Raw genomic sequence first — 23,892 nt, 5'->3', positions numbered from 1 at the left:
ATATGTTTTCTACTATCAAGACATTTGACAAGAATATCTAGAAATAAATCGAAGCTCCTGAGAGGAATTTGGATTTCAAAAGGAGTTGAAGGAGTGTCAAAACTTCTTCCAACGTAAGTGCTAATTTCCAGATATTTGACGAGAATGTGGATATGAGTTTCGTGTCAAGTTCAGCCAACGCTTGTGCAGCAGTCAATGTGCGATACATATGCATCAAATTCATACATCGAATAATCTTAAAAATCTGTACAGATATCAGCTTTAGAATAGTACCTTTAGCAATATCATTAATTCTAAAATTGTCAAGATTCACTTTGCAAGAACGACTCAATGAACTAGCCTAATTATGTCGGCTACAAAGTCTTTTGCACCAGTCACAGTATTTCCAAATACTAAGTAATTTTGGCGAGTGAGCAAACCGTACACCACAACTGAATAATTGCAATGCCTTTGTCAGCATTAACAGATATAGCAAGCAATCCAAGGCACAGACATGTATAAAACGGTAATCATTTAGCACCATTTGGCTTACGTTGTATCTAACTAACATACATCAATTTCTACACCTGAATTTCATCAACACAAAATACACAAGATTTTTCATCAGTGATGAAACAAATGGCTTCAAGTCTGGAGAACACAAGAGTATTGCGTGTTTTTCCATCTCTGAATTAACAGATAGTCTGACACTCTTAAAATCACCCTTCTAATAATCTGAACTCTGATCTGGTGGATGACAGCACCCGCCTGCTTGCCTCCTGCCGGGAACGACTCTCCCACCTCCTCGAACCATTGCAACACTGGTTCCAAGGTTTGCTTTATTCTTTCCATTTTACAGCAAAACTACACACGAAAGAGAACTTCTGTACTTTCAGAAGGAAATCTGTTACTTAACAGAATACTGAAAACCAATTATTTACTTTTAAAATCTTGGTAGTTAAATATGGTGTATGAGCATCAGTTCTCGTTTAGTTCAACCTGTGTTTGTGAGGTTTGGGGGTTATGATGTAAATACGCGCTTGTGTGTGTGTGTTCGTGTTCGCGCCAAAATCTACCATAATGCAAATCAAAGATTTATCACTAATGCCCAAATCCCTTGTGTTTCTGTGTAATGTTTAATGAGAACATATATAACTGGCGAGCGCAATTTACGTCACTAATATACCCTGCGTTACCGGACTGAAATGCAAACGCTTTGGCTGCGCTTACGTTTATGTAAGTGCTTGCCTGCACTGTGATTACTTGCATTTACGTTGCTTGTGCATGCAAAATGGAGTGCTAATGAATACTGCGCTTGTGTCTTGGACAAACAAATGTTTGAGAGAGAGAGAGAGAGAGAGAGAGAGAGAGAGAGAGAGAGAGAGAGAGAGAGAGAGAGAGAGAGAGAGAGAGAGAGAGAGAGAGAGACGCAGGGTACTTGGAAGGTGAGGACGATTGGAACACCTTGCGAACCCCTTAACTGAAATGTAACAAATTTAAGTTTATTGCAAAACCAAGTCTAAACTAAACTTGATACTGTTTTATTCCACTTAAGTTTGTTTTCACAAACATGGAAAAGTTAAAATAAAAAAATAATCGGCAAAGGGAAGGCCTATGTGCCACCTTGAGTCAGTAATTATTGAACTAAATGAGAACTTACAAAAAACAAAAAAAAACAAAAGCATAAGAGATAAAGTACGGAAGTTCTCAATATTACATAATACATTACAATAAACAAATCTTGACAGCATTATTTCCCAGCATGTTACATAATACATCACAAAACATGAATCTTTACGTATCCAGAGTTCAAACATTTTAAGTCAATACTTGGGCTATATTATACCTGGATCATGTCCATTGAATTATAAGAGTAAAATATATCCTTACTAAAGGCAAGACTCCGGACTAGGACAAAAATGAACTTGGGTCAACTGTTCGTTATGAATTTGATATACCTTGATTTATTAAATTCTTGTTTTGGGACACGGTACAAAATGTCAAAGTTGAAGTGGAACATTGATCATCTACCCATCGTTACAAACCGGTATGTGAAACTCAATTTAGCCACAAAAAGCTACATTTCAAAATTGAAAATGGAATATATGAGGTTTTATTCTGAGACATGCTAGTCGTGAAATAAAGCAAAATGGTTCTTAAATTAGCAACTACAAGATCTTTGCAAAGGATATTGGGAATAAAGTGTAGAAAATGCACCAAACGAAACCCTGTCGAACGTTCGTAAATGCTAGTTGCGACTAAGGACACTCAGATTGTTACAAACTACAAGTAATGATAAAACCAGTAATTAAATTGACTTCGTATTTGTAAGCGATTTAACTTTCATTATAATGAGTTTCCAAATTAAATTTGAAATACTATTGCATCATTATCATTTGAAAACAAATAATGTATCTTGAAAAAACTTTAATGTAATGACCATTAATGCTGTGTTTAAAGCTTATATTTAGGCAAGCGAAATTAATTTGAAAACGAGATTTCAAGTACAAGAAAGAGAATTCATTTAAAAGAAAACGCCGAATTATTGGATAGTTATTACTTTTGCAGATTCTGGATTAAGGTGCGGATGATTAACACGAGTAATTATTGCGCAGAAGTCCACGTGAATGAAATGCCCCAAAAATACTTCGAAAATATATCAACGGTTATTTTTTTTTTTATAAGGCAGCAATAGTGGTGTCATCTAATTTTTCTGATTTCTTAAATGGAATTTTGTTGAGACATTATCTTTTATTAAACGCAATGACCTTTTGCATGGGGAAACAGCCTTTTTGGTGAAACTTTGTATAGTGTAGACCTTCTCTGACAGCAGACAATTTCCAAATACAACATAAACCAAGTTATTTACCAGTTTTTAGGCTACCGACAAATTTGAATTTCTGGTAATTTCAAATCAAATTCTTATATCAGGAGCAAAAACGGGACCCAGTTCAAGCATGACATTACCATTTACGAAAAAATATCCTACTTTCTAGATGCCTTCTCTGTTACATCAAAACATGCCTAGATTTAGTAGTCTCTCAAAGTACATGTTCCAGATACAATTACATAAAAAATATGCATTCCTTCAATTTCGTACATATTACATATAGAAAACCACGTCAGATCTGATTCAAATTAACATAAATACTGAAAAAAATTCCTTAGACACTTGGCTGAATGTGAACTAAAAAAAAAAAATTCAATTACAAGCAAATCTGCTTCAAAGAGCTTTCTTTTCATTTATAGTCATGTTATGCTAATGATGAATTAAAGACCAAAGCAATGTTGACATTAGGGTCATGGAATGGGGATTTTCTGATGGAAGGTTAATCATTAATCCGACATTCCTGCGTATTAGTAACTGATTAACAATATATTAGCGGACAAAGCACTCTAAGCCAAGTTTTAATACGATTTTTACGGTACAAAAATAATGTTTGTCAACGACATATTACTAGAAGGGAAATTAGTATTCATATAACTGATCATGTACATGAAGCTTCAAATTAATAAATTAACATTCCACTCAGCTGTAAGATAAAATGATCGAAAAAAACATACAAGTTAAACAAGGCAGTTAAACTTTGATAGAGTTGAGAAACCTACACATGTCGATTGAATGTTAAAGCAAGTTTTATCTGCAAAAGGTGACAATTATTCGTTGGCGTCAGTTGAACAATTATTAAAGATAATTTTCTGTTAAGAGTATCTACTTGTGTGGCTTTATATAAGATAACTAAACGTGGTCATGAACATTACTATGAAAAATCATATTGCTTGCAAAATGCAAAATAAATATCCAAATAACCCTAAAATAACTTCCAATCAACAGTGATTGGAATAACCTCACTATTATGAAGCACTGAACATTAAGTCCAGGAGAGAACATTTAAAAAAATTAATGTATTCAACCTGTAACCGCAAAATTAAATACGCTACTTTCACAAGTGCAAAACTTTTACAATCCAAAATTGAATGACAGTACTCGATTTGCTTTAAAACGAAGATCTACCTGTTATGACACTAATCAAAGCCTTTAATTTCTTGCAACTTGAGAAGGCCAGGCTGACAGTATTAACAAGAATTCCGAGACCAATAAGTAATTACAAGATCCAATTATGAAACCGTAAAAGGTGGAGGCAAAAAAAAAAAAAAAAATTACTTGTGGTTCATTTCAACTATCAGTGAAATGCTGAAAACGCTGTCACACTTCTGGCAAGCGTTGGAGAAGCGGAGTTTCCACTGCTGCGTCTGTCAAAGCTTTAAGTACTGTTGCTTGTCTTGATTAGATTTCAAAGTATTCCTCTGTTCAAAATCCGTTTTGGGATGATCCTGACCAACGCCCTGAAAAGTCAAGAAATTTAGCTTTCTAGAATGCTAAATTATCATCAAGATGGTATATTTTTTGACGATTTGGTTCAGTAATAGATATTACTATAACAAAAATCACCATACAAAAAGCTTACAAGATTTAAATGAGCTTAAATGTTCAGTTATTAATGATAGTTTAATTGTTATTTCAGGCTATTACTAAAACTAGCTACTATTCAATGAAGAGTAAGCTGTATTACTGTCTCTCCTTCAATTAACTTGCAGGATTTAAGTTTTAGTGCAAGTCAGTTGAGCAAAACCAATATCTAAACTATTGATGATCAAGTTCCTGAAATATATTATTCAAATCACACAGATTCTACTTTTCTGGCAAGAGACATGAACAAAGGGAAGTTGTAGTACTCTTAAAGTGTTTTGCTATTAATATAGTCCACTCAGAAACTCACACAACTTTGCAGAAAAAGCAGGTATGAAATGTTATGCTTACCCTATTTTCGCAATAGCAAAATATTTCTATTCAAAATGTACACTTAAGACCTAAAGCCTTCTTGTACTACTTTTTGGCGAATTCTTGAGACGGCTCTAAGATAACTTCCAGTATTTTAGAATAGTCACCTCACATTGGAACTTAAGAAAATAACTTGACCTCTGGTTTATAAGGTAGAACTTACGGGAGTTGATATTGAAATTTGATCATTTCTGTTCGTTCCAAAACGTCACGGATCAACTGCATATGACCACTATGGGTTTTGATGAACTGGAGCCAACTAATAGCAATCTGATATTTGCCTCCCTTGTCAATAACCTTTATAAAACTTGTCCTGTATTAGTGGGAATTTTCTAAAGGAAAATACTTTGAATTTTTATTATTTCACGATGGGCTGGACAACACAGCTGCAATTACCAAAGTGACAACTGACATTCAAGGACGGTCGCTTTTGCTTACACCGAAACATGGATAAAAACCTATTAGTCATTTCTAAATACTGTAGTACCACATTACTAAAAGCTGTATGAAATTCACTGTCAGGTACAAACTTTAATTCTTATTAGTGCTAAATATAATCCTAACGCCTTAATCATTGCCTGCAACACCCCCTAACGATAAATACTGCGTGGACATATGGATATTTCTGAATTCTGTAACGGCACGATTGCTTTTGGCACAATTTTCACAAGTAGACTTCTTTCATAGGATTGCACTATTACGCTTGGCGATGCTATGTTCCAGGCATGGATACTACTAGAATTTGTTACAATAATAACCTAAAAATCCAAGACTTTTCATATTGTTTGAAATTATATCTTTTAAATCAGAAAACACCCAAAGAACTAACGAAAGAAAAACGGGTATACAGCTGTTCATCTTAATATTAGAGTATAGAATTGAAGCGCTGGGACCTAAGAGGTCATTCAGGGCCGAAACGGAAATTGACAGTAAAAAGATTTGAAAGGTGTAACAGGAGGAAAACCTCAAAGCAGTTGACTATGAATCAATTGTTAGGAGAGGGTGGAAAGCAAGTTTGAAGAAGGAAAATATGAACGGAGGATTTTAATATTAATTAGGCTGTTAAATATTTTGATTTTTTGGGATCAGGTCATTGCAGGTAATTACCCTAAACTGCATTATAACAAAAAAACTTAAAATGTCTAAGTGGGTTCAAACTTGTCTAGCATTGAATTTTTTATAGATGATTCGACTCCTTATGATCAAAGCAGATATAAAGAGAACAATTCTAATAAGTTACGTTCATCTACTAAATATCGTTTTTATATGAAAAAAACATTTGAGACTAACTTTATAAATTTGTCAGCATTTTAAGTTTCTGCAAATTATGAATACTCATAAGCACACAGAAATTTATGGAGATGTGTACTGTACACTGTACACTTCTGCAAGTTTTAAAAAACCAGTGACAAAGCATGAAGGTGAACTTGAGAAATTACAGTACACAGTGCCTTACTAATTAAAAAAAAAAGTGCTGTCACATTACAAGGCCTGAGCAAATGTTGAGTAGATATTTTAAGCTGGGAGAAAGTTTAGTTCTGATTTTACTTTTAAGACAAACAGAATTAACTGTGATGTGCTTATTATTCGGATCTTAATGTCTACAATAAACTGCGTAAGAATGCGGGCATATTAAAAATATTTCTCAAGGTTCACTCTTTTTGCATTAAATTCCTAAAGAAAAACTAATTTAACTTTCCTCTATATATTCAGTAGTCTCCTGAAGTTCAGTGGAGTAACATCCTGAATTTCCTTTGTAAAGCCTAACTTGCAGGCTATTTCGATTAGGGACACATCCTTATCTACACATCCTTCACTCTGCAGGCAAGCTAACATTCTAAGACACCAGTAACTTGGATGATATCACTGCTTAAGGAACAGTGTTTTGTAAAGGATGTCTGGATTAAATCACCCTGTCGGAAAAAAATTCCATGTAAATATAGTAAGTAGATCCTGAACCACATTCATTCATCGTGATTATTGGAAAAAATCAGAATATAATGACTGGTATTTCACTAAACACTAAGCTAAAATAATAAAGCAAAGTTGGGTTAGAAACGTAACACTGATAAATAAAATATGCCTTCATAAAATCTACAGATATTCAGCTACCTAAACTATACTCTTTTGGGTATCACCACCTTTACAGGTATCACCTTTAGAACGTGTTAATTTTAGACAAAATTAATTTTCATTTCATGCGTGTTACACTCACTTTTTTTACAATCACGTTTACAAATACTTTCATTTATTTTGTACACAACCACGGGCTAGTTATTATGGAATACTGAACGGGTATATCTTCAACAAAAACAGAAAATTCACTTTCACATGCATTCATAACTTACCTAAATACGATTGGTTCCTTTGGCTTTAATATCGGCAGTTCTTGAAATCCCACCACTAAATTCTGATAATGAAGGAGGATTTCTTAAGTTCTATAAATGTCAATGTTACAAACACATCAATCCAGGTACACTTGTTACATCAGAAGTATTGACAGAAGTACTGAACGGAAGTTTAATAATCCAAATCGCTTGGCCATCTTCATATGGAACCCTGCAAAAGAAAAGAAAATGCTGAGAAAAACATTCTTGGACACACACACACACACAAACACACATGCGCGCACATATATTATAAAGAACAGTCAATTTTAGGGTTAAGTGCTTACTGAAACTTCCGTATTTGTAGAGAAAACTGTTATAGTAGGAGTTAATTGTCAGGAGAGCAAAATTTTTAAAGTTTCGAATAACTTTTCATGCTATCATATCAAGATATTTTGTTCAATAAGGTTCTGGGAGTAAAGTGTAGAATACATGCAAATGTTTACCTATACCCCGGCCAGAGAGTATAAAGGCCTCTATTCTGCCGGGATAACTAACAGGTCACCAGTACAGGTAGGGCAAGATAATGAAGCCAAACAACACTGGCTAGAGTCCAATATTATTGTTAATGCTAAATTCCAGTTTATTTTGTGACGAGGAACCGTCATTCAACGTGCCACTTAACCCAAAACCTAGTCAAGTAATATGGCTTACCCTTTCTCATCTCTTGACAGGACCTCTTTCAGGTGTGCAACTTAACCCAAAACCTAGACAAGTAATATAGTTTACCCTTACATGACACCTGCTGATATGGCCATAAATTACTGTCAATTCTGATCTGAAGAGAAGCAGATCTCAGATTAGCTGGTCACAATGGCTCTGGAATCTGCTGCCAGCAACGCATACTATCATTACAGACCGCGACATCAACACCTCGGTGACATTCCACGTAATCATTAAGTTCTCGGAAATCTAATACTGGTAGCACCTTATTCTTATCAACCTGCTCTACAGTCATCAGTGCTATCAGACCCCCATGGGTAGTGTTTTTAGCTAGTTTAAGCCACCCTTTTTCTATCCAACTTTTCATTTCTTCATCAAACTTCTCTTTGATTGTAGGCAAAGTAGTATTTGCATAACAAACCTCATTTTTTAATTATGGTGGAATTTCATTTTTTCCAGTGCCACGTTACTGTCCAACAATCACCATCAAAGTTTTTTAAAAAGTCGTTATCTTCAACGATCGTTTGTTTTGGCAATGCAGAAAGCCTCCCAGCACAAAGCAAGATTCCATTCATTTGACTTCAATGTCTCCTATTCGCCACACTTCAAAAACCTGACCTGACACCCATCACCACAATGGCACCCAACCTCTCTACTACATCCATACCTAGTACGATACCTACACCAACCAACATGCTACCCAACACAACACAACTCAAGAACTCCTCCTCACTTCCAACATGCACTGACAAAACTGACTCACCCCTACACACAACCTCACAACCATGAATTGCAACTACCACATGCGGCCTACAATTCTCGACCTCACAAACCCACAGAGCAACAACAGTTCTTGAACACCCGGTATCCACCAAAGCATTCGCCACCTGACCCTTCACATTAACCTTAATAACTGGGAGCACCATTAATGCTGACTTGGAAGAACTGCCAGCGCACCAGATCCTCCGATACCATTCCCCTGCTCATCTTTTGAACAATTTCTAGCTATGAGACCAACCTCACCACAACTGTAACAGACAAAATTACACTCAGAACAAACCCTAACCAAATATTTTCCCTCCACATCGAAAACACTTTAACTGCTGATTCACAAACATACTCATATCACTCACTACTTTCCTTTGAGGACTAGCTATAATTTTAGCAACTGCTATTATTGGCTTTTCAACTCGTTCAGACATCAACACCCTTGCATGATCAACAATGCTGTCAAGATTCATTTTATCAACTCTTGAAACTGCATGACGTTCACGTGATACAGCTGCTGGCAACCCAACCATAAACGCCGTCAACAACAATGCATCAGAAAAACACCTGCCAATCTTGCTAACCTTTGCAAATCAATCATATACGCATCAACTGGTTCATCACATCACACACACTTAGCAAATTGTTCATAAGCTTGAAATGGATTTAAGGCAAAAGCTTCAATTAAAGTTGACTTAACTGACTTTTTGTCACTTATTCATTATACACAGAATATGCACTTCCTTCTAAGAATAAAGGTATTACAGCTTGTAGTTCCTTAATTTCCTTAAGCTTAGCAACTGTTTCAAGTTTTTCAAACCATTCTCCAACATCACCGGTTCTACTAAATGGACGTACGGTAATATGTCCGTCATTTTAACAGATATCCCTGCCGCTGATGTCTTTCTGCCAAATGCCTAGAGAGCTTGTGCTTATAGACAAATTAAACACTCCCCTCAAGCAACTGTGACTGCTGCCAAGGTAGACCACTGACACAACCCTGAGAACTTACAGTACAACTAGACGACCTAAAACTGGCCAGTGCAACCACCTAACTCAACCAGAAAGACTTTTTTCAACTGCCCTCTCAAAGTCTCAACATCAACAACTACTGACACACTTCTTACTCCTAACTCTTCACCTCCACCTCCACTATTACTATTAACGACTTCCTCTAACCACAGAATGGATGACCCAGAAAGGTACAACAATGTTGATTGTGCAATAGTCTCCACTGGCCATGTATTAGATCTGGTTTTAAGAGACTTAAGTGTATCAGATATTAGTGCTGAAAAGTGCACATTGAATGCCGGTATTGAAAAGCAACGTGATGGTGAAAATAAGTTTTAAGAATAGAGCAAACTGGGGGCACAGCCAAATGGACTTTGGATGAACTATGGCTATGGTCAAATGGACAGCAGATGAAGTAATCCCATGGCCAAGCATAGAGCAGATGAACTGGCAAGGCTAAAATGAATTCACATGAATAGGGGGGCACTGCTGAAAAGTTGTGGACCAACTGGTTGTATGGGAAACAGGATCATAAATGAATGGGAATATTGGTAGGGCAACTATAGATGAACTGGGAGCATGAACAGCAGGACTGCAAATGAATTAGGGGCACGGTCAGAAGGAATACTGATGAACTATGGGTATGGTCAAAATAACAGCAGATGAACTGGTGGTAAGGCCAAAAGAACTACAAATGAACCTCTGGCATGGACAAGGCAACCTCATACCAAGTGGGGCCATAATCACCAGGAGTGCAAAAACTTGGTACCATGGTTAAATGGACCAAAACAAAATATGAAGCATTGCCTAAAAGACTGCAGATGGACTAAGAGCATATTGAACAACTGAGTGCAAATCAGGGATATTACCAAATTACAGAAGATGAAAGGGGGCATGACCAAAAGGATTCTGTATGACCTGAGAACATGGCCAGTAAGGCTGCAGATAAACAGGCCACAACCAGAAGCAATATGGGTGAACTGGGGGTATAGCCAAGGGGACTGAGGGATGAGCTGGTGGCACTGCCACAGGGACTGTAGGAAAAATTGGCAAAGCCAAAGGGATTGCTGATGGACTGTGAGCATAGCCAAAGGGACTGTAGGCAAACAGGGGGCATAGCCAAAGGGACTGTAGACAAACAGGGGGCACAGCCAAAGACTGTGGACAAACAGGAGGCATAGTCAAAGGGACCATAAACAAATGGGGCATAGTCAAAGGAACTGTAGACAGAAGGCATAATCAAAGACTGTAGACAGACGGGATAGCCAAAGGCACTCCAGACAAACTGGACACAAAGGGACTGTAAATGAACTGGGGCCATAAGCAGGAGGACTGAAGAGGAACTGGAGACATAGCCAAATGCACTAAGACAAACAGGGGCGTAGACAAGGAGACCACATACAAACAGGACTCCTAACCAAAGACTTGGGGCATGGTCAAGGGGACTACAAACAAATTGTATGCATAACCAATGGGGTTGCAAATGAACTGAACTCATTGCCAAAGGTACTGCAAATGAACTGGGGCTATAGGCAAAGGGAAAAGTTGAACTGGGATCATAGCCAAAGAAGCTGTGGACAAACTTGGGGCGTAACCTAAGGGTCTGAGAAAAAACTGGGGGCATACCCAAAGGGACTACAGATGAACAGGGGACCATGACCAAAAGGGCTGCCAATGAACTGGGGCCATGACCAAAGGGACGGCAGATGAACTGAAGCATAGCCAATGGACTGTAGACGAACTGAGAATAACCACAGGTATTGTGTACAAAACGGGGCATGACCATAACGTCAGGAGACAACAGGGAATTAACAAAATGACCATCGAAGAACTGGTAGTATGGATGGAATTACCATAGAAGAAATGAAGTATGGCAGCAATGACTATAGACGAATTAGGGGTATGCATAAAGTATTATGAAAAAAATTAATACTGGTATGGCAGCATATTTAATTATAAAAAAACGTGAAGCAATTAAATGAGGCCACAAAGACAACCGCGTTCCCTAAAACTGCGACAGGAGAACACATTTCAAGACAAAAGACCACACCGAAATCTGAATTGGTTCTGTATAGACATTCCAGACCAAAGCTACATCCTTGAACAATAATCTATAGACAACGACGCTTCATAATTCAAGGATTAAAATATTCCTATCAAATAGGGCCCAAAACTATCTATTTTGCTTTGAAAATTAGGTTCTATTCCATATAAGGCATGTTCTGAATAAAACTAAGAAATACAGTCACTAGGTACTCTAAAATATTTCACAGTGACTAAGCACTAAACTGACTTTTGTTTTAGGGGGGACTCATGACCCATATATATCCGTTCACGATACTGGAAGGTATCATGGGAATTCCTAGATCGTTCATGTTTATGACAAAACAGCAGATAAAGAGAGCACGGATTCTGAAGTTAGTACTAATAATGCGTTCGGCTCCTTACAGGATTCTGCATTTGTGCTTACCCTACGATTCTATTCCCCATGAAGTCTTTGACAAGTCTGAGAGGCCTTAAGAAAACACGAAGGTTCAGGTTCCGAGCACATTCACACCAGTAACTGCCAGAAAAATGAAAACTCGTAACAAAAAAGCTTGCACGCAACAGATCAGAGCAACACGAAAGGCCATAAAGCGAACGGCAAGGGGACACGACGGAAATCAGCAGGAGAAAGAAGTACCGCTTTTTCTGTAGCAATTCCGAAATAAGCAACACATAAAAAAAATAAGACCTGATAAATCAGTTACCGCCAATGTTTTCGGAACACAAATCTCATTAATAAGCGGCTGTGGCATCGTATGCGGTCTTACCTTAAAAATTGAAACCATATTGCGAGCGGGACAAATCTCTTTCACTGTTATCGCTAAAGCCTCCGGTAATGTAGTGAACCTGCTTTTCCAAGAATGGCAAAGACTATCGACTAGCCAATCAGGAGTCACCACCACAACTTACCTAGAAATTGCTTTATACGGCTTCTCTGATTGGTTGAAAGACATTCGACGACAATGGTTCTTTGAGCGAAATATTACTGGAAATTTCTTTATACTAATATTAAACAATTCAAATATATTATTTAATGAGTAAATAAATATCTAGTGATCAAACTGGGAGCAGACTGATGCATGCAATCGAGTTTTGTATAACAAACTGAGAAAATGATATGACAATTCAAGTTATCGTAATCCCTATTAATAAGAGAGAGAGGGAGAGAGCACTGTACTACAGTTTTCTTCGGATCACTTTACATTCCTTGAATTAAGACTGATTTGAAATTCATTTCTATATATCACTGCCTTTTATTGAAATTTCGACAGTAAGAAGTGCCTGCGCAACAAAAAGGGTGTTTGAAACAGATGTTGTAAAGACAGTTCTATATATATATATATAACTATTTACATGTAAATATATATAATATCAAGAAATATGATATGAGCAAATACTGCGTACCCTTTACACACAAACACACACACACATATATATATACTTATAGTGCAAAGAACAATTGGTCATTAATATTTTCTTCCTACTAGGGCTAGCTGTACTCTGGACAATTACAGTAGTTCATCAAGACAACGGAACATTTCTCGTTAGCAAACTTGTATAGCTGAACTAGTAATCACTAAACCACCCTTACACAAATGACATTTCTTTTGCAAATACATAAATGACATTACAAGGTCTAATTACTATTAGAGTGATACTACTGACATTTGCAAGACACACACACAAAAACACACAAAGAAAGACATCGAATAAGGAATTGACAGGAAATGAAAATAGTTTTATTGTTATTATTGGAGAAACAAATCCATAGTACTTTATATGTACATATATTTAAAGATAAATCTGTACAGAAAGCTTTTTGTACAGATTTATCTTTAAATATATGCACATATACATAAGTGCGGATTTGGTTCTCAATTTCAAGACTCATGCTGCTATGAGTATTTTTATTATTATTATTATTATTATTATTATTATTATTATTATTATTATTATTATTATTATTATTATCGATAAGGATATGAAACTCAAATTTAAGACACGCTACAATGCTCCAAGTGAACTGAAAGATGAAGCAGATATCATGAAAGGGATTATAAATAGCTTACCTTACAAAGAGTGCTGTTGTTCAGTAGTTTTGGTTGCATATATATACAGTTTTATATATATATATATATATATATATATATATATATATATATATATATATATATATATATATATATATATATGGTAGAAGATCCTTAATTGTTTATAGCAGTCACCTTTAACATCCCAAAGTAAGTAAATGTGAAATGTGTCTCATTATTTCTTTGTTCCTTACTGGGTAAATTTCGCTGCTCAAAGACAACCATAGTCAAAAGAAGACATTAGCATCACTGTGGCTGAGTCTGGCTGCATTGGTAACTTCATGGTTGGGCAAAGGATACGGAATACCATAAACAGCGTTTATATTGCAATCTGAGATGGAACATATAAGGGAAATATCCTCTCTCATTATAAAATTCTCTAGTTTCTTTTCATCGGACCATAAGTTTAATGTTACCGTTTCTTTGCAGTACTGCCAATTGCTGTTTATTTGTTCAATAAGCTTTCTGCAATTAACATACAGCGGCGATTGGTAACATACGTACATAGGAAAGTAATAAAATATTAATACACTATTGCACTGGGTTGGCAAACGTTAGGCTAAGTTGGGTCAAACTTGGGTTATATAACGCCAGAAGCCTTCAAAATACATTACAGTAGACTGGAACAAACAATTTTGAAAAGGTTGTAACAATAAGTCTTACTATAGCCATGTCAAATTATTACGTCTCAACAAGAGCAACATATCTTAATGAAGCACTTACATTATCTTATTAAGCAAGATGCGGTCCATTTCAGTTTCCCTTTTTCATAGTTCCTGAGAAAATATTAAATTTAAACTGGTACGTCTGTGAGAATATTTTAAAACAGTTAGGTACAAGTGAATGGTTTAACGTTTAAAAACATGTATTATAATTTGTTTGTAAGTACCTGTCAACAATTTTCACCGCAACTTCGTGAGAACTTTACAGATCAAATATTTCGCCTTGAAACATTTTCCGTTCGTTTACTAATGAACATGACCCAAAGTCTCCGAAAAATTATGAGGAACTAGAATGTCCTGGCAACTTGTAATGTCTAACAGCCTATGCAGTAAAATTAAAAACGGTTAAATTGCAGCATTAATGTATGACATAATATATGAAATATCACAGACCAAGGGAGACTAATGTTTAGAAATGAAAGTTAAGTGGTAGTTAAGCGGTGTTTGCCACTGGGTAACACATATAGACAAAATAATGGCTGCTTGTGTTAAATCCGAAGAAGATTTGCAACTCAGAAGTTTGAATAGTATCAGTGTGAACTAACGTGGACACCATTATTTTACAAATGTTCTTATTTACTGGCACACAGAAAGCATATCATCCAATCCAATATCACAACCGTCCGAGGCAGAAAGAACGTTTGTGCTATTAGTTTGTGAATAAAGGAGGCTTACTTTCGAGGCATGGTCCAAATAAAATGCCTCATGGTAAATCAAAATCTTTACTGCACGATGCCCTGATAAGATAGGTGGCGTACACATCGCCGTTAATGCAACCCATGCACTGGTTGCAACAGTGACATTGCATCTCCAGAGCTAATACGGAAAGGCCAAAATTCTTGCTGTACCGGAATTTGGTCAACTAATTTGAGACACTGGAATAAGACACAACGCGAGACAGCGATGAGTGGCAATTCTGGTATGCAATTTTACCATGGCCTTCTCGAAGAATCTCGAAGAATAGGATCAATATTTGGATAACAGTTGAAATAATAATGAATTATCATCATCGTTCTTGCGAATTAAGGTGTAATACAATTCACAAAATTAAAAGTTAGCATGGGAAATAAGGAGCAAAGCAATGAAAATGTAACTGCGAAATCTAAAAAAAAAAATCAAAAGTCCACGACAAATGCGGTAAGGGTTAAGATTTCGGCGCCTATGTGGAAAGACCTCAGATATTTTTAGTTATACGAATAATCTGGTTGGTTTAAAAACTTTAAGGAACGAAACTGACTGGGTAATTTTGTTTTCAATAAACGCTTTCATTTGTCCAATAAATCATCAAAAGCAGCCCGATTAAGACACAGAACATTGGGGAAAAACATTAAAACTTCTTTCGTGATTGCAAAACTAATCCAATGATTCAGTATCGTGCCCTTAATTTGCATGTTCCATTTAATCGTTCATTACTATTGTCAAAAGTTTTTTTTTTTTTTTAAGTTTGCCCTGCTTGCTTGTATGTTAGCTTGCTTTTCTTCAGGGTTACTCAAAGTTATATGTGAATTTTCAAGAAGAAACTCTGCCGAAGGCAAAAAACTACATTTTGAGAGAGACATGAAGGCAACTAAAAATAAATGATGTCGCAATAGAAAAAAAATGGAGAGAACGAAAAAATGCATGTATTAACCCCATAGGATTAGATGGACCCCGCTACTGGAGAGTTGGAAACCTTACACTACGTATCAAGGAAAAAGGAGACTGTGATACTGCAATAAATATCCTATCCTTTCCAACAATGGCAAATCCGATTGCTTTTCAAGGCTGAAAATATTTGCAGTGAGACGCAAAATCAATATCCCTGTTGCTAGTCTATTTTTCAGTCACCTTCGGTGGGATTTGCCGGATCAACAAAGGTCATAGGTTACCCTCTTGACCTTCTGAATATCAGTAGATGAAGCTCCTTTCCAACATTCCAAGCGCAGGAAGGGATGATCTTTTGTTGGAATCGGTCGGGGAATTACAATTGTCAATGTTTATTGAATAATAGTCTTAATTCTTTACAAATCAATTGTTATGGATGCTAAGGAATTTTACGACCTTCAAAGCAGAGATAATTCAGATTTATATGTATTGAGGAAACAGACATGTCTTTGGTTAACACTTACTGGTCTTATATTCTACGATAATAAATACAATTTACTTCTGATTGAAAATTCTTATTTAAGGGAGGACTAAGCGTATAGTTAACACCCAGTCCTTCAAGCTAATGAAACAGCTTATTACTAATACTTATAAAAGAGATCTGATGATTTTAACAATGGGTTATGCTGAGATCCTAGGACCATCAAAGGGGTGACGAGAGTACAAACAAATCAATCAACCCCCTCCCCAAAAAGATACCAGACATAAAGTTCAAAGAGTTCCTCCCAGGAAAAGGAAAAGACTGACAAAATAAAAATCCAATAAATTAAAGTCGTCCTCCAGACTGGAATTATTGTGAGAAAACTGATAAACTTTCATTGGGCCATAATGGTGAAAAAGCGACAGAAGTTATCATTTCGCCTGCAGGATTAATCTTTTAGGGTGCAGCCATTTTGCAGCCTTATAGAACACAAAGTCATCCTGCTTTCTCTTCTTTCTCTCTCATTTCACCGACCCCTATGCAAGGCGCAATTTTAACTCGATCTGGCAACTTATACCCAGTTCTGAAGCGAGACCTAACATCATTCTTTCAGTGACTGATATAAATAATATTCGCATCCACACTGGGGAGGCCACGACTCGCTCGCTCTCGTGCTCTCTCTCTCTCTCTCTCTCTCTCTCTCTCTCTCTCATCGCCACATCTTACTACTATTCTTGCGTTTTTACCATTCTTACAATATATTGTCTTTCTATTGTTAATGAAGAACATTCAATATTCCCTTCATAATGCTAACGAAGTCAAAAATAATATTGAATCATCCTCGGATAATAGAAAATTCACTATACACATCAAGCCTCAAATTATTAAACGTGTGAAAAAATATGCTTACATGGAATGATTTCAACCAGAAATAGTGAACAAAAATGTTATGAAAACATCTCTAGGAATTATTGCACTGGGGTCAAATTATTTTATATTTTTCCCTCCGTGAAATGTTCAGATGCTAAAAATCTGCTTGGTCAAAATGTGGCTCAATGGCACTCACACAGACTGCCAAAGCCTTCTATAAGCTTTAAAGCAGTTTCGACACCAGTTCACGTAAATCAATAAATCAACAAATTATTATGTCCTAAATGAAGGCAGCACTAAAATCTACCTGGATGAATTTGTTACGAATAGTCACAATAACAATGACAAGCTTACCGAAACCGACACATACACACTAACAAACGTAGCGTCCAGAAGATCGCCAGAATTTCTCTGGAATTTCTCAAGACTCGCTGGAAGATGAGACACTCAGGAAACTGACACTAATTAACTTGACCAAAGCGTTGGCACAAGGATGAGAAACAGCTTCCTTTCGCTTGTCACGGTCGGGTTAAGAAGAAAGCTTAATTAAAAGATTCTTCTTATTATTATCGTTCATTCGTAGAACGTTCCACCCTGTGTGCCTTTCTTATACGAGAAGTCGCTATCAAAAAATTTTTTTTATATTTTTATTTGGTGATTTGTCACAATCAATTAGTTAATTGATCGTAATGATAATGATAACAACGTACCGTTCACCTGTGAAAAATAATTGGTTCGTCTATTTATAAAATTAACGTTAAACATAACACTGCTTTTGTTAATATTAATGTTTGCTGTAATAATAATAATAATAATAATAATAATAATAATAATAATAATAATAATAAGAAGAAGAAGAAGAAGAAGAAGAAGAAGAAGAAGGCAGTATACCCTCTTTTAAGCATGCCCTGTCAAAAACGATGCAGCCTCGTAGATATTCGTTAGTCCTTTATTCTTTAACTGATATAGACACATGTTGGTGGTTATAGCGCTTTTCATTAGGCGACTCTTCATTCTTTGTATACAAGAAGACTTCCTTATTGTTATTCACGTTTCATTTGCTTTCCTCTTCGGCCTGTTTTCAATGACTGGCCTGTTTAACACAGTAATTAGAGAGCAGTGATATGATGCATATAACGACTGAAAAAGTTAAGTATACCTTAGTTTAACCAGACCACTGAGCTGATTAACAGCTCTCCTAGGGCTGGCCCGAAGGATCAGATTTATTTTACGTGGCTAAGAACCAATTGGTTACCTAGCAACGGGGCCTACAGCTTATTGTGGAATCCGAACCACATTATAGCGAGAAATGAATATCTATCCCTAGGAATAATTCCTCCAATTCTTCATTGGCTGGTCGGAGAATCGAACGCGGGGCCAGCAGAGTGCTAGCTGAGAACGATACCCACCCGTTCAATGAGGAACTCATAGCGACTGAAAACTGTAACGACTGTATGGGGGTGTATAATATTCTGGTAGTAGTATCAACATACGGAAAATTGCCGTGAATAGCGCGTAACAATAACACATTCATATTACTATCACTCTTACTAAGGATTCCAGTGGCCCAGTCAGGGGAACTTCGATTCCATAACTTACTAGTAAGAGGAAAAAAGAAAAAACTGAGGGGGGGGGGGAGGGCGGAGGCTACCACATCCTAGAACTGTACTGTTCGGTGGCGTTTCTTTCCACCCATTACCCCGATTTGGAATCCTCTTCATGCCCTGTTTTCCATGGGTTTTACATACTATGTGCTGTCCCTTCACCCTCTGGGCTATAAATGCTTTGTCTGCCTTGCTCAATTGCTTAATATAATTTTCTTCTTCCCATTTTCCAATCTTAGTCGTTTGTTTGTTATTCTCCAAGTGAAATTTGATTAGGATTGTTCTTCATTTCTTAAAGATGTGCAAGAAACTACGCTTCAGTGCATTCTGATCGATAATTAACCAAAACTATAACTGTTTTCGGATGAAATATACCTGATCTTCATTATAATGATTTTTTTTTTTTTTTCAAGTATTTTCCGTCGATTTCTTTTTGGTATATTTTCTTCGCTGCCAGTCTTCGTTTTCCAGGTCTGTTATTCCAATCCCTTTTCCCCTCTAGAGAAAACACCAGTCCATCTCAAATGGCTCTCTGTACAGCCATCCAAGCGACAGACGGCAGAAACAAACTGAAATGCAAGAGTCGAGGTCGAATTGCAGCGCCTGACAGAAGGGCGTGAGTGCCATTCCGTAAACAAGGGCGTCTCAGGAGTCTGTCAGACTTCCCACTTTGTTCCTGACCTATGATCTTAACCAACGACAGGGTTCAGTTGCTGGATGAGACTGACCTATTTACTGACCTATTTTCTCGGCGCGTGGATTCTGTTATTCTCTTAATTGTTTAAAAGGGATATTTTCATATATAAACAGGAAAAAATCATTAAGTCGAATCTTCAAGTCAAAACAAGGTTGTACAGATGAGGTTTCCTTGAGGTTTAAGTTATTTTGCGTTTAGCTGTTAATGAGTTTAAATACGATACCGTATTTCCTAAAGAAATATATTTAATTTCGGCGATATCTGTGATTGCTAAGGTTTTACCAAAACCGATAAGGCTTTACCAAAAGTGAATAACTTTTCATCTCAATTATGCAACACGAAACGTAGGTACTTTGTACAATTTACCGCCATCATTATCTTTAATAAGGAATACGCTGTACATAGTACATAATTCATTATTCATGAACATCCACTTTCATAGGTAGTCCACTGGTTTCCCGGGAGAACAGAATGAATAAAATATATTAGGAAGTCAGGCTACTGAAGAGGAAATTCCCATGAGCAAAAATCTCAGGCTCAGGAAACAAAAGAGGGAGAAGAACATTTTGTACAGAGGAATAAATGGAAGACGTGAGGCAGGAAAGGCGCTATACAAAATACATTAGCTTAAAGACGAAGCAGCACTTCGAAGCTGACAGACAGTTTATCCTGTCAATATACCGTAAAACATTCCCATGAAACTGCGTATCTAAATATTTGGTACGAATGCCTAAAATGATTTACCTTAATGTTATTCTATGGGTAAATAGTTGGATGCTTTTGTTTACGACTATAATATTCATTTTCTGTCATAAACTGTGTACTCATGTGTTAACAATTAACTGTATATCTTCCAAAGTAAGATAATAGTGTTACTTGTAATACCTGAACGCTTGAGAACCTAGAAATAAGATATAGTTTAGTCGAAGCCATGAAACACATTCTTTCAATAATTAATTTTGTCTTCGAATCGGAACTAAAAACTAAAATATATCCAATATTTTAAAAATAATTTCCTTCATGATGCAGAATGGGGGGGTGCGGAACTGACAACCTGTTTAATTATATATATGTATATATACAGTATATATATGTATAACTGAATCACGAAAATATGGAACGTGATGAATATATAAATAAAGATATAACTATGACCTTTTTGCCATATATTTAAAGTTCCTTCCCACCAAAACTTAAATTCTGAAATCATGGAGTCAGTTAAGAGCCGACTGGGGACCACCAGAGTCTCTTCCACATCACTAATCGGGAAATTCCTGACATTTAAAACGAAAGCTACTTGATGTTCGACCATCTTTCTAAAACCCCGCTCCCCTCCCTCCCTCCCACAAAAACAAAAACACGAATATACTTATGGGCATATGAAATCTTGTACGAGTTCATTTTATGAGACATTGCAGTACGGCTAAGTATATCATTACATACTCTCTATCTCAAGGAGGCTTTAGCCAATGACAATGATTTTCCATTCGAAGAGATTTTTGGACTCGACTGGAAGAGCTAATTATGTTGGTCTCTCTCCAGAAGCTGAAAGACTTGGAGTGAAATGAATTTGTTCATTTTCTCTTTGATGACAGAATATATGAGGAGAAATGAAAGGGGGTCCCGACCTCGTTACTGGAAGGGAATGGTTGAGATTGACCCGTCCGAGAAAGACTAAATCTTGGCCTCAACCCACAACTGTTATAGATCACCGACGCGGAGAGAGAGAGAGAGAGAGAGAGAGAGAGAGAGAGAGAGAGAGAGAGAGAGAGAGAGAGAGAGAGAGATGTAGTTGCTCATACACATACTTGTATTTGTAACTGGAATACAGTTATTACTACATTTTCTAAGGATAAATCAAAAGAGACTATAAGCAGAATATAACAGAAATATGACTTTACCAAGATTTTTTAGATATTTTCCATCTAAGCGCTGTCATGGGCTCAAGATGAACTCTTAATACGCATGCGCATGCATACATATATATGAGCACACATCAACAAATGCAACCACGCACAATCACTAACAATTAAGCTTAAATCTACCCCGCAGCTGGCCTGCTTAGCCTCACAGACAAAAGAACATCGGGGCATTAAGTCCAATTGAAAGCCCACGGATTTCTCGGGGGAACTTGGTGAATAAATCAGATCCCAACGGAAATTACAGAGAATATGGAAGGGGAGGTTGCCCTTATTCAACAACTGCGCTCTTTAGCGGAACATCAGAGCGAAAATTACCATTGGTTAATAGACGGGTGGAAGCTGTTGGTCGAGAATAAGTTTTGCAAGATGTATTAGTCTAAAGGGGAGCCATTGAGCGGAAGCCACTTGCAGTCACCGAGCCTCTCCATACTAATTGGCAATGGAATAAAGGGTCTGAGAGAATGTACTTTTAGTCAGTTTCAATGATCGCATTTTTTTAATTGTTCTTTTTCTTGCTTTACAAGACTGCTTGTGAATGGGACCTTATTAACATGTTAATTGCATTCTAATTAAATGACTAACCACTGTAACGCATTCCAGTTCCAATTTACTTCACACTTGTACTGCCGAGTTTCCACTTTTAGCTAACGCAGTTACTTTTCGACATGCACTCTTAGTCTTCATATCCGGAGGAAAATATCAGTTTGGCATATTATTCATATTCCAAATCAAAACCAAATCAAAGTGTTCACATCTAGAAGAAACTACACAAAATAATAATACGCAAATGTCACCAAATCTCAACAAACTCTTCTAATCTAAGAGAATATTTGAAAAAGGAGGCTCATATCATGCATACTCAATGACAAAACCTAGTCACATTGGAGCACATTTTATTCCCCGGCAGAAGCCTTACATTCGGAAGAAAATACGAAAAATGAGACGTATTATTCACATGGAACATTAACTCTCAGTAACACCTGGAACGGAAACACCCAAATACACACAGAATTTCGCCAGATTTTTCTCAGGACGAGGTGGCAAATGAGGCATGAGGAAGTCAAACGCGAATTAACTTGACCAAGCCGTTGGCATGTGGATGAGAAGGAACTTCCCCTTGTTATTAACGGTCGGGTGGAAGGAAGAACGCTGGTCTGAGGAGTGTTCGCAAAATGTATCGTTTCGAAGAGCCGGATGTACATTGAGGGACGGTCTTCATGGCAGTGAGATTGAAGCCCATGCGCGTAATATGAATTTGAGGCAAGATCAAATACTAATTTACGGTTAGTGACTGGCTTCAGATTAAGGTGGTCATATGCCAACAGGGGCTTGCGCCTTAGGCCGGCCTGTAAGTGATGTAAGAGGCCTGGTAAAGAACTTATGTACCTTTCCCACCAACTCAGACCAATAATATAGTTTTAATAATCACCTTGCAAAACTGTCTTGATTTTTACGCTTGATAAGGTTCCATTGTTTTGGACGTGAATTTTACGAGAATTCTGTCAAAGTCGAACCTCGTGACGGGAAACGAGTGACTTCTTGTCAGCGAATATTTGCATTACTGACATAATTTCTCATTAACTTCAGCTTCAAGTGGCATTTTATCATAGCTAAGCGAAGATTTATATTTCATAAACATTTGCACACTATTTACACACTCAAGCACAAGTGATGGTTGAATGGGAAGGTGAAGTCTCTGGAACGGAAGAGCCTTAGTACCCGAGAAGGGCCTCAAGTAGCTGGAAAAGATAAGTGTATGGGGTTGACATGTCACTGATGAGTCTGCTTGAAGCCCTTAATTGTGGCCCTCATTATGAAGAACTTAGACCTGACTAATGCTATAAATTAAGCTGAAATCAGACCAAGCAAAACATTTCCTCTGGGTGTACATTTTAACTGGCAAATTATTCGGAATTATGTGGACAAAGTCTGTAATACAAGAGTGTGACAAAAAGTTCAGGCATCCAGGATTCTCACACCACAGAGCAAGATGAATTTTCACGTGCAAAACAATTACGACTAAACAATGCCGCGTCAAAGGGACGGACTGTAATTGAATCTATCTTGTTTCACTGACTCTCTCCTGGCACTACAAATTTCTGTTTCTGTTTTCTCCCGGAGATAAAATAGTAATTCAACTGATTTTGTAACTTTTACAAGATCAAACAATACTACTGACCATTCCAGCAAACATTCTATAATTTGTGATGACGAAAATTTTGTCA

The 23,892-nt window shown here is 36.8% G+C and overlaps 1 long non-coding RNA gene across 1 annotated transcript in view; it reads right to left on the bottom strand.

Annotated features, from left to right (window-relative positions):
* Positions 1–5,780: 5,780 nt before the first annotated feature.
* LOC136839639 (uncharacterized) overlaps positions 5,781–23,892 on the bottom strand; it is a 251,738-nt gene continuing 233,626 nt past the window's right edge. The window contains exons 10-11 of the long non-coding RNA XR_010853425.1: positions 7,171–7,381; positions 5,781–6,735 (exon numbers count right to left, since the gene is read on the bottom strand). This is a non-coding gene — a long non-coding RNA (uncharacterized lncRNA). The remainder of the gene's footprint in view (positions 6,736–7,170; positions 7,382–23,892) is intronic.

Source organism: Macrobrachium rosenbergii, chromosome 6, assembly GCF_040412425.1.
Source record: "Macrobrachium rosenbergii isolate ZJJX-2024 chromosome 6, ASM4041242v1, whole genome shotgun sequence".
Taxonomy (NCBI): domain Eukaryota; kingdom Metazoa; phylum Arthropoda; class Malacostraca; order Decapoda; family Palaemonidae; genus Macrobrachium; species Macrobrachium rosenbergii.
The sequence above is the reverse complement of the archived record's forward strand: the minus strand, read 5'-3'. Positions and strand labels throughout refer to the sequence as shown.